Source organism: Rhagoletis pomonella, unplaced genomic scaffold, assembly GCF_013731165.1.
Source record: "Rhagoletis pomonella isolate Grant_MI unplaced genomic scaffold, Rhpom_1.0 Rhpom_scaffold_00007, whole genome shotgun sequence".
Taxonomy (NCBI): Eukaryota; Metazoa; Arthropoda; class Insecta; order Diptera; family Tephritidae; genus Rhagoletis; species Rhagoletis pomonella.
In genome coordinates this window covers 22753413-22766878 of record NW_023458561.1, presented here as the reverse complement: position 1 = coordinate 22766878, position 13466 = coordinate 22753413, and positions in this window count along the sequence as shown.

The following is a 13466-nucleotide window of genomic DNA, read 5'->3' as shown; positions in this document are numbered from 1 at the left end:
CTTTGTATTATTACGTTTACTCTGAAATTATATGCAAGTATTTTTTTCTTATAATATAATCATATCTACTTTTTCAGAGACCACCCAAATTCAAAATCCAAGTGTTTGCCTAAATAAGCAACTTAAGTAGCAATTGTGCAAGTAAACGTGACCCAACCCACCGAATTAACTTTATTAAAATGCATAAAACAGTAAATCGAAAATTTATTTATACTCAACGAGTAATGCTAAGTGCATTAAATGCAAATTAATTTTAGCATTTAAGCGGAAAAAATATTATATGTGTAATTGTATTCAAAGCCACTTTGCGTATATCGAAGTAAAATATTAGTAAAACTTAAATACTTAGCATTGCATATATATGTATATCACGTGAGTACAAGCATAGGTGGCTGCAGGTAATACTAATTTGTTTTTATTTTTAATATCTTTTAATAAAAGACTTATATTATTCAACCAAACCCAGACAGACAAAACAAGTATCTACTACATTTAATTCCGCTCCACTCCTATTAAGGAAAAAAATTATAAGTATGTATGTACATACATACATTGATAATCGTCGAAAAAATATAAAAATATGTATGTATATATAAATTCACATTATAAAAGTTTGATTGCTTATGGATAGACAAAAAAAGGGGCGCAGTCAGAGGAGCTAACCTGCAACATAACATTTACTTAAGTAATTTTTGCCATTTATGCAAAAGTGACAACGTCAGCGACGCGCTGACGACATTGCCACCAACTAAATGGATAGATACAATAAAAACAACTAAAATGAGTTGCAACCAGAAATGTTGTATGTAAAAATAGCTGGGAAATCAGTTAGAGTGACAATGTTGACAGCAAGAGCGCCACCAACACCGCCACCGCCATCGAATGGGTGCTTAGTTATTCATAAACAATAACTACTCGTGCAATTGTCAAAGTTGACAATTTGGAATTTATTGTAGTTGCGACAAGAAAACCATGAAAACAACAACAATAGAACAATTGTTAAACGCCAGCGGTATCAGCACGCCTTTCTCGCCGCCTTGTTGAAAGTGTCATTTAATTCCAACATTAGAAGACGAAGAAGTTTGTTCGAGGCGCCGGCACGGATTTTAATGAATCATCAATCAAAGTGCATCAAATCAAAACTATAAATTTTCCATACTGAAAAAGAACTATTTTATGCAGAATCACAACCAAAGATCACCTCTTCCAGGTAAAATTCATAATTTAAGCGTTAAAATTCGATGTATATTTTCCGACCGTTATTTTATGATTTTGATCAATTTTGATCTTTATTTTTAACAAATTTCAAAAAAAGGAACCTCGCCCTCAGCTCGTCGGAATATTTTTTATGTACATATGTTCCTCAATATCGGATGGTACCGCAAGGGTGGTCTCCATACTATTTGGTTTAGCTCCGATCATTGGATCAAGAAGAAACTAATGGTACTCCTAACTTTTGTATATGGGCGCTTGTTTTTTTTTTTTTGCTTAAAAATGACTGTTAATTTTTATGTTTTCTGTCTGACTTCTATGTCACTTCTGCCTGAAATATGCTGCAAAAATCCGGCTGCTAATAGTTAGGATTTATTAAGATCGAGCTCAGCACAAAACACTGATTTGCAATCATGACACGAGCTTAAAGTAAGAGCAATGCGAAAAAATAAATTTGTAAGAAAAAAATTTTATATTGTCGTAAGTAACTTGAATTTATTTTTCCACTTGTGCAGATATATGTATATATATATAAATCATCCTGGTTTTGTGCTGCTTTGTTCAAATATTGATCTGACGAAATCAGAATACATCCCTCAGCTCTCCAGAGTGCTGTTTTTTCGTGAAACAGTTACAGTTTCGTACATTGCGTCCTACTAGTCCCCGACTACTATGCAGCATAATTTAGAACGAAAGTTTTTTTTGTTGTTTCTCCAGGTGCAAGCGGCTTGAGGATTTTGTTGTACTTCTTCTCGTCGTCGGAAATTGTGATTGTGTGCGCAGAGGAAAACAACACGCTCTCAAAAGTGACCCCTAGATTCTTCAGGTTGTTCATAGTCGGAAATAGGGTACAGTCACATAACTTTTGTCCAGGTGGTGCAGACGAGAAGAAGGGAGATAGTTTCAAACACAATCGAACGATCGTAAGTGGATGAGATCGATCAGCGAAACTCTCCATGTTGGCGGTAGAGCCTCGAATGATAGAAATTTAATAGAAATGGGGCGAGGTGCTGCCCAGTGGTTTCAAAGTTTCGTTGACGATGGTCCACGAATCAGATAATTCGATATCCACCGTTTGAGTCTTTGTGACCTGTCTCCTGTTACTAGGATGGTTTTCCCGTAGGGGCGGTTACGGTTAAGGCTGAATGTTTATGGCGTTTAGTGCTATGGTGGTATTGTAAACTTTACGGAAGCACTGCTGATGCTTCGTTAGTAAAGATTTAAAATACAAATTTTATTTAACACTGGTTTAACCACTGAAAATTTGAAAAAAAAACATTACCGGATAATACTTAATTGAAAATTTTAAATAGACATTTAAAAATTTCAAACGTCTGGGAAGGACTATTAAACCCTATCCAAAATTCTTCTTTTAATTTAAATAAACATAATGCAAACGATAGAATAAATTAATGAAAGGAAAGAATTTGTATAAAAATTAAGTATTAGAATAAAAGCAATGACAAAAGTCGCACTCGGCAATTGTTAATTTATTCATGAATGCATAAGTACGCTTCCGTAATAAATCGCTGCTGTCGTAATCTGGTGTGCAGCAGCTTATTACGCTCCGTTTAACATTTTGAATTTCCAAGCTAGCAGCCAGCCATCAGCCGACAAGCAGTCAACCCAACGCCCCCAAAGGGCCGCTAAGCGTTAAACGCTTGCGCGCGCTAAAACAAAAGAAGCAATCTGCATGGTATGTAAGTGCGTTCATTTGTATGTAAAAAAGCGCAAATGCTAAATACATAAAATGCTGCCAACTGTTTTAGTATCTTTAAATGGCACATTGCGTACTAAGTGTTTAATGTAGGCCCCTTATTTAGGCATAGCCCTACACCCGCATACGCTCGCACAAATTTGTATGAATCGAAATGGGTAGAGTGGCGCGGAGTTACAAGTGTACCAGGCCAAGTATGAGCAAACTAGAAGCACAAGTGTACATATGTACGTTCTCAATGTGTCTGTGACGGCAATGCCTAAGTACAAGGGCTTAATTGTTGGAGCTAAATACAAAAAAAAAATGTTCGGAAAATTAGGGGGTGTAGGTAATTGCTTAATAGTGAAGATTTTTTATAGCTGCGTATGTAAATTTTTTATCATAAAACCTAAAGTGGAAAAGGGGCCACTGATATTGAAAGGAACATAATGCAGTTACATTTTTTTAATTTGTATGAATTTTATGAGCACGTAAGTAGGTAAAGTCTAACCTGCCTCAATTTGCGTTAAGCGTTTTTTTATCATATACAATTTTATTAGGTCACTGGGTTGAGAACGAAACTAAATATTTTGAAAACGCAAAGCTCTTCTGTGCAACGCAATTTTTGAGAATTGTGTAAGTTCCATCTTTGAGAAAATATGTATAAAAAAGTCAAGTCTCTTTCTTCAGAAAAAAATGCAATCACGCAGCACCGTTTTGTTGATTATCAAAGAAACTACTGCTGAAACTTGGTTATAAAATGGGCGCTCATATCAAGCTGCAGTCTTCAAGTTTTTTTTTTAAGTGAAATGTGCATTTCCCTTATTGAGCCAAATTAAGCGAACACATACCCACCCATGTGCATAAGGGGATATGTATTTATATAAATTTCCCAAATTTCTTCCCGCAGAAATTATTAAAGTAATAAGCCGCTGATATCCCCAACCACATTTTTCACACATTCCAATCAAGGTTCAATGCTGCCCATGAAGCTAGAGCCAAAGAATTTACTCACTAGGCTGGAGCTCGGTAAAAACCACACACAATAAGGGTAATTAAACAATATTTCTATCCTAATAGCTCTATCCCACTTCTTAACCTGCACCCCCTCCCGGGTGATAGCAGTAGAAGAATTTTTCCTGCAACGGTAACTGTAAGTAATCTAACTTTGTACATAAGATTGTTAGGAAACAAGTAAGAAAGTCTAAGTTCGGGCGGAGCCGAACATTAAATACCCGGCGCAAATATTAAATATATGATTTTCACCTTTCCGAAAGCTACCGCTACATGGTAAGCCGGGGTGTATCAATTTTGAGTAAATTAGCGTCCTTAAATTTCAAAATATTGACGTTTCAAGCATTTCTACAATTTACCGTTATATGAAAAGCCATAATTTTAGTCCGATTTCAATAATTTTCATCGTTTTGCTTTTATGTAGCAAGCACAATAAAAATACCGAGTTTGGTACAAATTGGTAGAACGGTTACCAAGATACATACATATATGTGATCATAAGTTGGCGGTGCCACGCCCATTTTTAAAAATTTTATTATAGGCGTATTTCCTGGTAAGGAATTGTTGCAAGCATCAATTTTGATTAAATTGGCTTTAATATTTACTGATTTATGGAAGAATTCGTGTTTCTCCAAATTACCGTTATATGCGATGTGGGCGTGGTTATTGTCCGATTTTAAAAATTTGGTATCCTGTACCAAGGCCAATAACTGTGCCAAGTTTGGAAGAAATCGGTGCAGCGGTTGCCAAGGTATACACATATAACCATAAGTGGGCGTGGCTACGCCCATTTTTCAAAAATTTATAACATTCTTATTTTTCGTCTAAAAATTATTGTAAATATCATTTTTGAGTTAATAATCTTCAGTAGTTACTAAAATATCGCAGTTTTCGTATTTCTGAAAATTTCCGTTATATGGGAGGTAGGCGTGGTTATTGTCCGATTTTGCCCATCCGTCCTACGCCCGAAAAAAGTACACGTACCAAGTTTCGTTAAGATATCTTAATTTTTACTCGAGTTATCGTGTGCACAGACGGACGGACAGACGGACGGACGGACGTACGGACGGACGGACAAACAGTCACTGCTTAATAGATTTCTCTTTTCATCCTGATCATTTATGTATACATTTGTCTATATCTATCTCGATTCGTTTTGCCTGTTATAAACAACCGTTATGTGAACAAAGTTATAATACCCTTGTGCACAAGTGCGCTCGGGTATAAAAAGCTACTTGCCCAAAATGAAGCTGTTGGTGATCGCCCCAGAGAGTTCTTCGGGAGCTTAAGCTAGCGAAAGTTAGGATCTGAGTTTTGAATTTATACCTTTTTGTCATCCTCCAATGAGCTACGAAAACAGGGTTCGGAGGTGATGTTAAGTCGTACCGCATGAGCTCTTATTGGACAGTAATCTGTCATTACGGTGCACAGTGGTTCAGCACCACACATTTTTTTGGAGAAAATTAGGAGGAGGCGTAGGGCTTAAATTTTTCGTGAGTAACCTCTAAGAATATAAATCAAGAAACCAAACGAAAAAGGGTTGTAATTATGGTTTATTTTAAAGCATACATACCTCCTTTACATACCTAACTTAAAATGTCATTCAAAGGACACCGACGAGGTTAGGACTTCGAAATTTCGTCCGTATACTTACAATAATAGAGCAAGTAAACACACACAAAATTTGCAAACTCGATTTACTTGAGCATATACCTCCCATGCAAACCTAATCTCAAAAACGCTTAAAAATATCATTAAAAGCGCAACGATGAATGCACGACTCCGAAATTTTGTTCATATACTATGTATTAGGGATGTTAATTTTTCGATTTTTGTGATCCCGGGACTTTCGGGACATCGTTCATACAATCCCGGGATCCTGGGATTATTCCTGGGATTTAGATATACATTATTTTCCAACAAATTTACATGAAAAAATTGCATCAAAATAGTTTGAGAAGCTGTCTTACCATATAATAAATAATAAATAAATGGGTTTGAAATCTACTTTATTATTTAAGTTGAAAAATATGTCATTTGTAAAACAACAAAAGACAGTAATTATTTAAATTTATTTGATAAAGTAACTTAAGGCATGTCGAAAAAAGCCGTCTTTAAAAGAGTCACAACTCAAAATAAAACGTTTGTCAGAAAATGCAAAAAAAACTATTTCTTAGCCAATGGTAATCATATGGGCAAGGGCGACTTTACCTTAGGTTTTTTTTTTAACAAATTGTAAGAAAAATTTGCTGCAAAGCTCTTTGTCGGCCGCGGTGGTGTAGTGGTAAGCAGTGCGCTCTTTCACTCATCAACACCTTGGTTCAAGACCTGGTCAAAGACATATCGCAAAAAAAATATAGAAAAAGGTTTTTTCTTAACAGCGGTCGTCCCTCGGTGGCAATGGCAAACCTCCGAGTGTATTTCTGCCATGAAAAACAGCTTCTCATAAAAATACAATCGCCGTTCGGAGTCGGCGTAAAACTGTAGGTCCCTCCGCTTTGTGTGACAACGTCAAGGCGCACGCCACAAGCCGGACGAGAAGCTCGGCCAAACACTAACATATGTGTAAGCGCCAATCTATTATTATTATTATTAAATAAAAGCTCTCCATACATTTGTAGCGCATAATCTCAACAATGCCAAATTTTGAGTTGTATTGCGTGGCTGAAAGAAGTAGTGGTAGAAATAAAAGAAACGCCTTATTTCAAACAGATTAGTCTATATATCTTTTATTTATTTAATATTTAATTTTTTTTTACAGAAGTCTACCTCATTTTATAAATAATTAACTGCATTTAAATGCGCATTTCAAAATTTGTACCAAAATTATAAAAATTGCCAAAATTTCAAACTTTTTACTCAGCATTTTTAGAACAATTTGATGAACGCAGTTTAATACCACATTCAATCAAAGTAGGATAAAATGCAAGTTTCATGCAGCTACAAATTCCCATTGATTTTTGGGAATGTTTTAAATGATGCTGGGCATTTTCTTCCATATAAAAAATTTTCGAACATACTTTGTTGGCAGAAAATGTGGGACACCGCCAGCAAAAAAAAATTATAAAAAATCAACATTACTTTAAGTCACTTGCAACTTGCACTTTATCCTCCTTTAACTTAATGGGCTATACTTATAAAATTGCGTACCTAAAATTATTCCAAAAATTCTGAGTAAAAAGATGGAAACAGTTTGAAACAAAAAAAATTTCAAAACATCAAGCAATCAATATGCTCACGACACCATGGGCCAAATATAGTAAAACTGCATTTTTAGTTTTGGAATTTTTTTATTAGAACTTTATAATTTCAAAGATATGATAAATTCTAAAAAATTATTTAAAAAATTCAGTGTAATGTAAAATAAAAATATGTACCAAATGAAAGAGAAGATTCTGTAGACTTATAGAATAGGTATTGATTTTAAATTAATTATTATTTTTTTTAATAAAGTCAGAAGGAGAAAAACTAGGATGTGGTGGTGTGTATATTAGCCCTTCAAATATAATTTTTCCAAAAATAAATATTTTGCAATATTCAAGCACATTTTCAATACCTACTCGTTCTTATGTACATTTTTTTTATATTCTACAAATCTTTCTCTTTCATTTGATACGCATACTTTTATTCCGCACTTCACTTCCACCTTTTTCAAATTGGATAAGGAAGCAAAGATAATGGGTCTGGTGGTAAACGAGCACAAGACGAAGTATCTCCTGTTATCAAGCAAATAGTTAGCAGTGCATTCGCGCCATGGCACACACGTCACTGTTGATAGTTATAATTTAGAGAAAGCAGAAAATTTCTTTTACTTGGGAACAAGCATTAACACCAATAATAAATAACCCTTTAAACCCTTTTCGCATTCTGTGTACTCTTGTAACCGGTAAATTTCGTTACCATCTCACAAGCTGGTAACAAAGTATTGCCCCGTGAAATATGCAATATTAAAATTTCCACAATTCTTCATAGCTGAATGGCTGAATATTTTAAACGAATTACCAACGTACCTAGAATCGTGGTGACAAGAACTGGTAACATTTTTTGGTAGTAAAAGTTTCCAGTTATGAAATCTTTGGTCACGTGCAGAATAAACCTGCTAGGAGCTTCTTTTCTGTCCATTTTCCCTCAAGAAAAGTTTGGGTGGGGCGAAAATCTGGAGGGGGAGCAGCGAACTGCTTGACGAATGGATCACAACTGGCGGCAGGGGCTGAGTTTAAAGAATCTGAGCCTGTATAACACTTAAAAAGTGTACATTGAATTTATTCTCACAGCCCCGAACGTTTTGATAGATCCTAGAAAATTATATTAACCTCAGGAGATAAGAACTGATTGTCTTAGGTGTTATTCCTTTGGGTTCGGGTCGCATTGCGTGGTCGAATATATGTATGTAGAGATAATGTTTTATTCATTCCGTTATCAAGACTTTTGTTTCCCATAACTCATTGTGATAATTGAAACTCTCATTGATACACTTCTCGTATCATTTACTCCTGCTTATGAACTTTTGTTTCCTTTCTTTCTTTACCTGACACAATAACGTTAGCAGTGTCGCCGACCTGGCTGGCCCCATTTCCCATACGCCGACACTTTGTCTGTGCTAGGTCGTAAAGAAACTTTTTCATATTTCGCTTGTTTGGCGCTTACAAGCTGAAGGTTTCACGCAAGCGAACTAATAAAGATATTTAATGTATGTATGTATGGGTTTATACATTCTATCCTTACAAAACATTGACTCTAAAAAGAGAACAATGTTGCACATTAGGGTGTACATATCACTCTACACAAAAAATAATTGGTGCTGTTTTTCCATCGGAGTTAAACAATTTATTATATTTTAAGACTTCGCCAAAATATTTCGGGAAAATATTAAGATTTACGTGACCTGGACCCATTTGAAAATACCTCAAAAAATCGATTTTTTTAAATAAATTGGTTTTTCGAAATGATTTTTCTAACAAACTACCTAGGATCATAAAAGAGCTTAGCTTTAAAAGGTGTGCATACCTTTTTTTTTTGAAGTTTATCAACGGAATCAAAATAACGAGATTTTTGGAGACAATTTCCAAAAAGGTCCAGCTCATGTAAATCTTAGTTTCTTTTCCGAGATATTTTGACGGAAGTCTTAAAATATAATACATTTTATTATTCCGGTGGAAACTTTTAGGTGATCCACCCTAATGTGCATATATACTTTAGTAATACATAAGTTGGTATGTATATAAAATTTTACTCAAATACGCGTAAATTAGCTGAGATTTATGATAACCTCGAAAGAATAAATAAGTTGTTAGTTTATATGATGCACACAGTGTCGAATCGAAAGCGAAAGTGAAAATATGAGACTGGCAGGCGTCGAAAACTTTTGGTGTAAATGGCAAAATAAGTATTCCAGCGTGTATGTTTGTAATTGAACGCGCTCAACGTTGGTAGCAAGCGCCGTTCCCTGGAGCTTTGATTCGTTTTCAGACTACGTGAGCTCTTGGAGTTTCATACTTTGCATAACTTGTACTGGTCCTTCCTTTCTACTCGTTTTCAGGCTTTGTGTTGCGGCAATTTGCTGGCATTTAATAAAGAAGTAACTGCTGTTATGCCCACTTGGCATCTAATGCATCACCTTCGCAGACTTTACTGGCATTTAAGAAGATGGAGCAGAATTTCGCAAACAGTAGCCAATGCCGGGAGCAGCAACCTTTTACAGCAGACAACAATTGCGACAGCAAAAGGCGAGTGAACTTTGAAAGCGTTGCTCTTTCTTTGTTTGTTCGCAACAAGAATTGCATACATACATACAACAAGTAAGAAAAGTTTGTGCAGTCAGTTGTCTCAAAGAAGATTGCTGACTGCTGCAAACACTTGCATTTACTAACAGATTGGTTGCACTCAAAACAGTTGTTTGGAATACAAGCAGCATGTCAATCAATATGATTGAAAATTATTATGCATTTAGTATGCAAGCAAAGGAAGAGGAAGAGGAAGAAATGTTGATGGAATGAAAACTGCAGCGAGCACTGTCAAAGCAAATTTTCTTTACAAATTTAAATTTTTATTTTTTGCTTTAAATTTTTCCAATTTGGAAATTTGCAATTTCCACAAAAAAATAATAAAACCTTTTTTTTTCGTTTGCTTTCGCTATAACAACGCAGTAAGTGGGAATCTTTTGTTCTCTATGTCACTTTCCACTTTATGCCAATGAAAAGCGAGTCCCTACTGTCAACAACGCCTGGCCGTTTACGCTCCTTACTCTCTCTCTCTCTCTACCACTAGTATCCCGCTATCCGCTCTGCATAAAGTATTCATAACCCTAACAATCAACTGCAGTTCGAGATGCAAGCGAAATGAAACAATGCACTGGCATATACTTCAATTTCTGCCGCTTGCAACTCCTACGATTCACTTATTCCAGCTCTGCCTCTCCAGTCCCTCCCCAAACTTCTGCTGCTGTGAAATGTACCGTTATTGTTCTGTTTCTGCTACTCTACGTTACACTTTGCTTCTGCTGTGGCAGCTTTTCGTTTTAGGTGTGACAGCAAGGCCGTCACCCGCATAGATAGCAACGCCCTCAACACCCCTGTCCGTTTATTTTGCATTCGCTTGTTCGTTTGTCTGTCACTTAAAAATTTCTCCGTCTGGAAAGTTTTTCATTCTGACAGCTTTTCATATGAAAGGATGTGTAAATCGCCGTAGCGCAAGAAAATACGAACAAAAAATATAGATAGATGTGTGGGAAACATGACATTTTTGATAAAACAGTCTCGTGTTCGTCTATGTATGTATTTATGTATGTAAATGCTTTTTAAATGTTTCCTGCGGATGTCCTTGAAAATTTCTACAACACATGAAAGTGTTGGTTGGCTTGTAATTGACAAGGAAATCCGTTGGGAATTTTAAATTTAAATTGCTTGAAAATATGAAAATGGCTTACATACATACATGCATATATTAATGTAGGAAAATTCATTTCTTTTTTTTTGTGAAAGTTTTTTCTAATATAACTAAAAAGAGAGTGTTCCTGTTGCCAGTAACCTCCTTTCTAATTCGCTTGACAGAGACATTTAGTGCGCCAATTACACAGCTTCTAGAACGGCTAGGCGTGGTTTTTGGAGATGTTTTTTGGCTGTAATATAATTTAGCCCTGAAAATTCTCTAGCAATTTTTACGATTTTGTGTGCCGCCTATTACGATTTCTTTCGAGTAAAATATTTTTTTTCCACAAAAGCATCGAATTTTACTACTTTCAGCTTTTAAATCCAGTTTCCCAAATCATTCAATTAAAAACAAAAGATATACGAGGGCAGTGTCGCACATGAGTGCCTTTTTGAATAAAATATATATTTTTCGGCAAAATAGTATTTTATTTCTCAACATAGTCTCCTGTTACAGCTCTTTTCCAATTTTTAATTCCTTCCAAATAATAGGGTTTTGAAGGTCCTCAGCATGAGCTTCATTCAACCCAAATCTCCTACCGCCCAGCCATTTATTTAGGTTCGGAAACAGGAAATAGTATTTGGAGACCAAATCTAAAGAAGATGGAGGATGAGGCAGTAGTTCGTAGCCGAAATGGTGGATTTTTTCTATGGTGACCTTGATGGAATAGCACTTTCTTATTGGCCAAATGTGGTCCTTTTTGCCAGTTTTCAAGATCATCAATGTGAATGAAGCCGAGTGCATACCAAAAAACCATACTCATGATCTTATTGGCCGAATGACGTTCACCCGGAGAAACCCACTGTACTGATTGTTCCTCTGGTGTATTGTGATGTTTTGCCCACGGTTACAGAAAGGGGAAAAATTCTTTCGGATTACGGATGAACATCGCCAAACACTCCTTTGAAGTTTTCAAACGGCTAGACTTATGGTCGAGTGTACAGAAGCTATGCACCCGCGGCATTGCATTTACAGTCGCATGCAGAGAATTTAAAAAGTCATATTAATATTCAAAAAAAAATGGAGGGCGCGGTGTTGATTCATTTCTAGTTCATTGCAATTTGTATTTCTCTTAAAATTAGCTCAAGCTTCAGTAATAGAATTCGTCTTAGCATTCGTCTTGGTATTTGCCATTGTATTCGTTTTCGACTTCGTCTTAATCTACCTGTTTGTGTTTGTCATAGTCTTCACCTTCGTATTCGACTTCCCCGTAATCACATTCGCTTCCATATCCGTCTTCGTATTCATCTTCATTTTTCACTTCGTCAGTTCGTACTCGTATTCTTCTTCGTCGCCGTATTTGTATTTGTCTTCATATTCGTCTTAGTCTCCCTGTTCGTGTTTACATTCTATTTGATCGCCGTCCATGATTCAATAATGAATGATGATCGCCGTCTTCGTTTTCCTATTTTTCATTGTATATGTCTTCGTAGTTATGTTTGCCCATGATACAAAAAAGAAGGCAGTTTCAATAAACAACTTTTGACGGATAATAAAATTTTTTGAAGTTTCATAATTTGTGAGTATTATCAACGGCCTTGCCACTTTGATAATATTAAAACAATAAATCGGAGTATTTTCTTTCCCATATTTATACTAATGTAATAACATTTCAAATCAAAAACCATTATCAGTACTTGGTACTGTTAAAGGAGACTTCATCGTAATGGTTCTTTTCATTTTGTAATAAAAACCACGCGCGCATTTTTCTGTTTTTTTTTTTAATGCAATCTTGCGATTTAAAAATCAAATTCTAAAGAATGTTCTTCCCAAATAAAACCTTTTTATATTTAGGTTCAAGTTTGCTTTTAAATTTCTCATCAGATTTTGCAAAAAATTAGGCTTTTAGCATCATTAAATTTCACAAATTTTCAATTTATGCAAAACACCTGAAGGCGGCTTGAACAGACCGCCCTCCGATAAACAGCTAACAGATCGTCGTTTAAAGTACAAAACCGTGTATCAACAAAATGCACAACTGCGTATGTGAGGTTGCATAAATTATTTAGAAGAGAGTAAAAACACTCACATTTCAAAATGGTTCTCTTTTTTACAAAGAAATCCCATTTCAGGACGAATGGATAAGGGTAGAGCCAAGAGTTTGTGTGAGCAAATCCAATTTTTTGAAAAAAATGTCAGTTACGCGGTTTTGCAGTTACACTTTCTTCATGCGTTCTGAAACCTAGTCGTCAACCCCATTTGCGAAATCATTTAGCCGGCATAATTTTCTAGTTCATCATATTCCACATCTTTGAATGTACTGATAAAATCTTCTGCTTAAAAAAATAGATTTCTTCTAGTAATCAGGTAGCATGAATTTGATGAAATGTCATAATTTTATTAAAAGTCAAATGGTTAGCAACAACAACGAATGTCATTAAATGAAACTACCTTCTTTTTTGTATCATGTGTTTGCCTTAAAATTTGCCTGCTTAGTGTTCCTCTTCGTATGGGTACACTTCCGATGCATCGCCAGTGCCTTCATCCTTGGCTAAGTATTAGCTTAAGTCGACTTCGTAAATGTCACGAAATTCGTATTCGTCTTAATATTTGACTTCGCGTTTCTCTTTGTAGTCGTATTTGTATTCATCTTCGTAAGCGACTTCTTATTTGACCT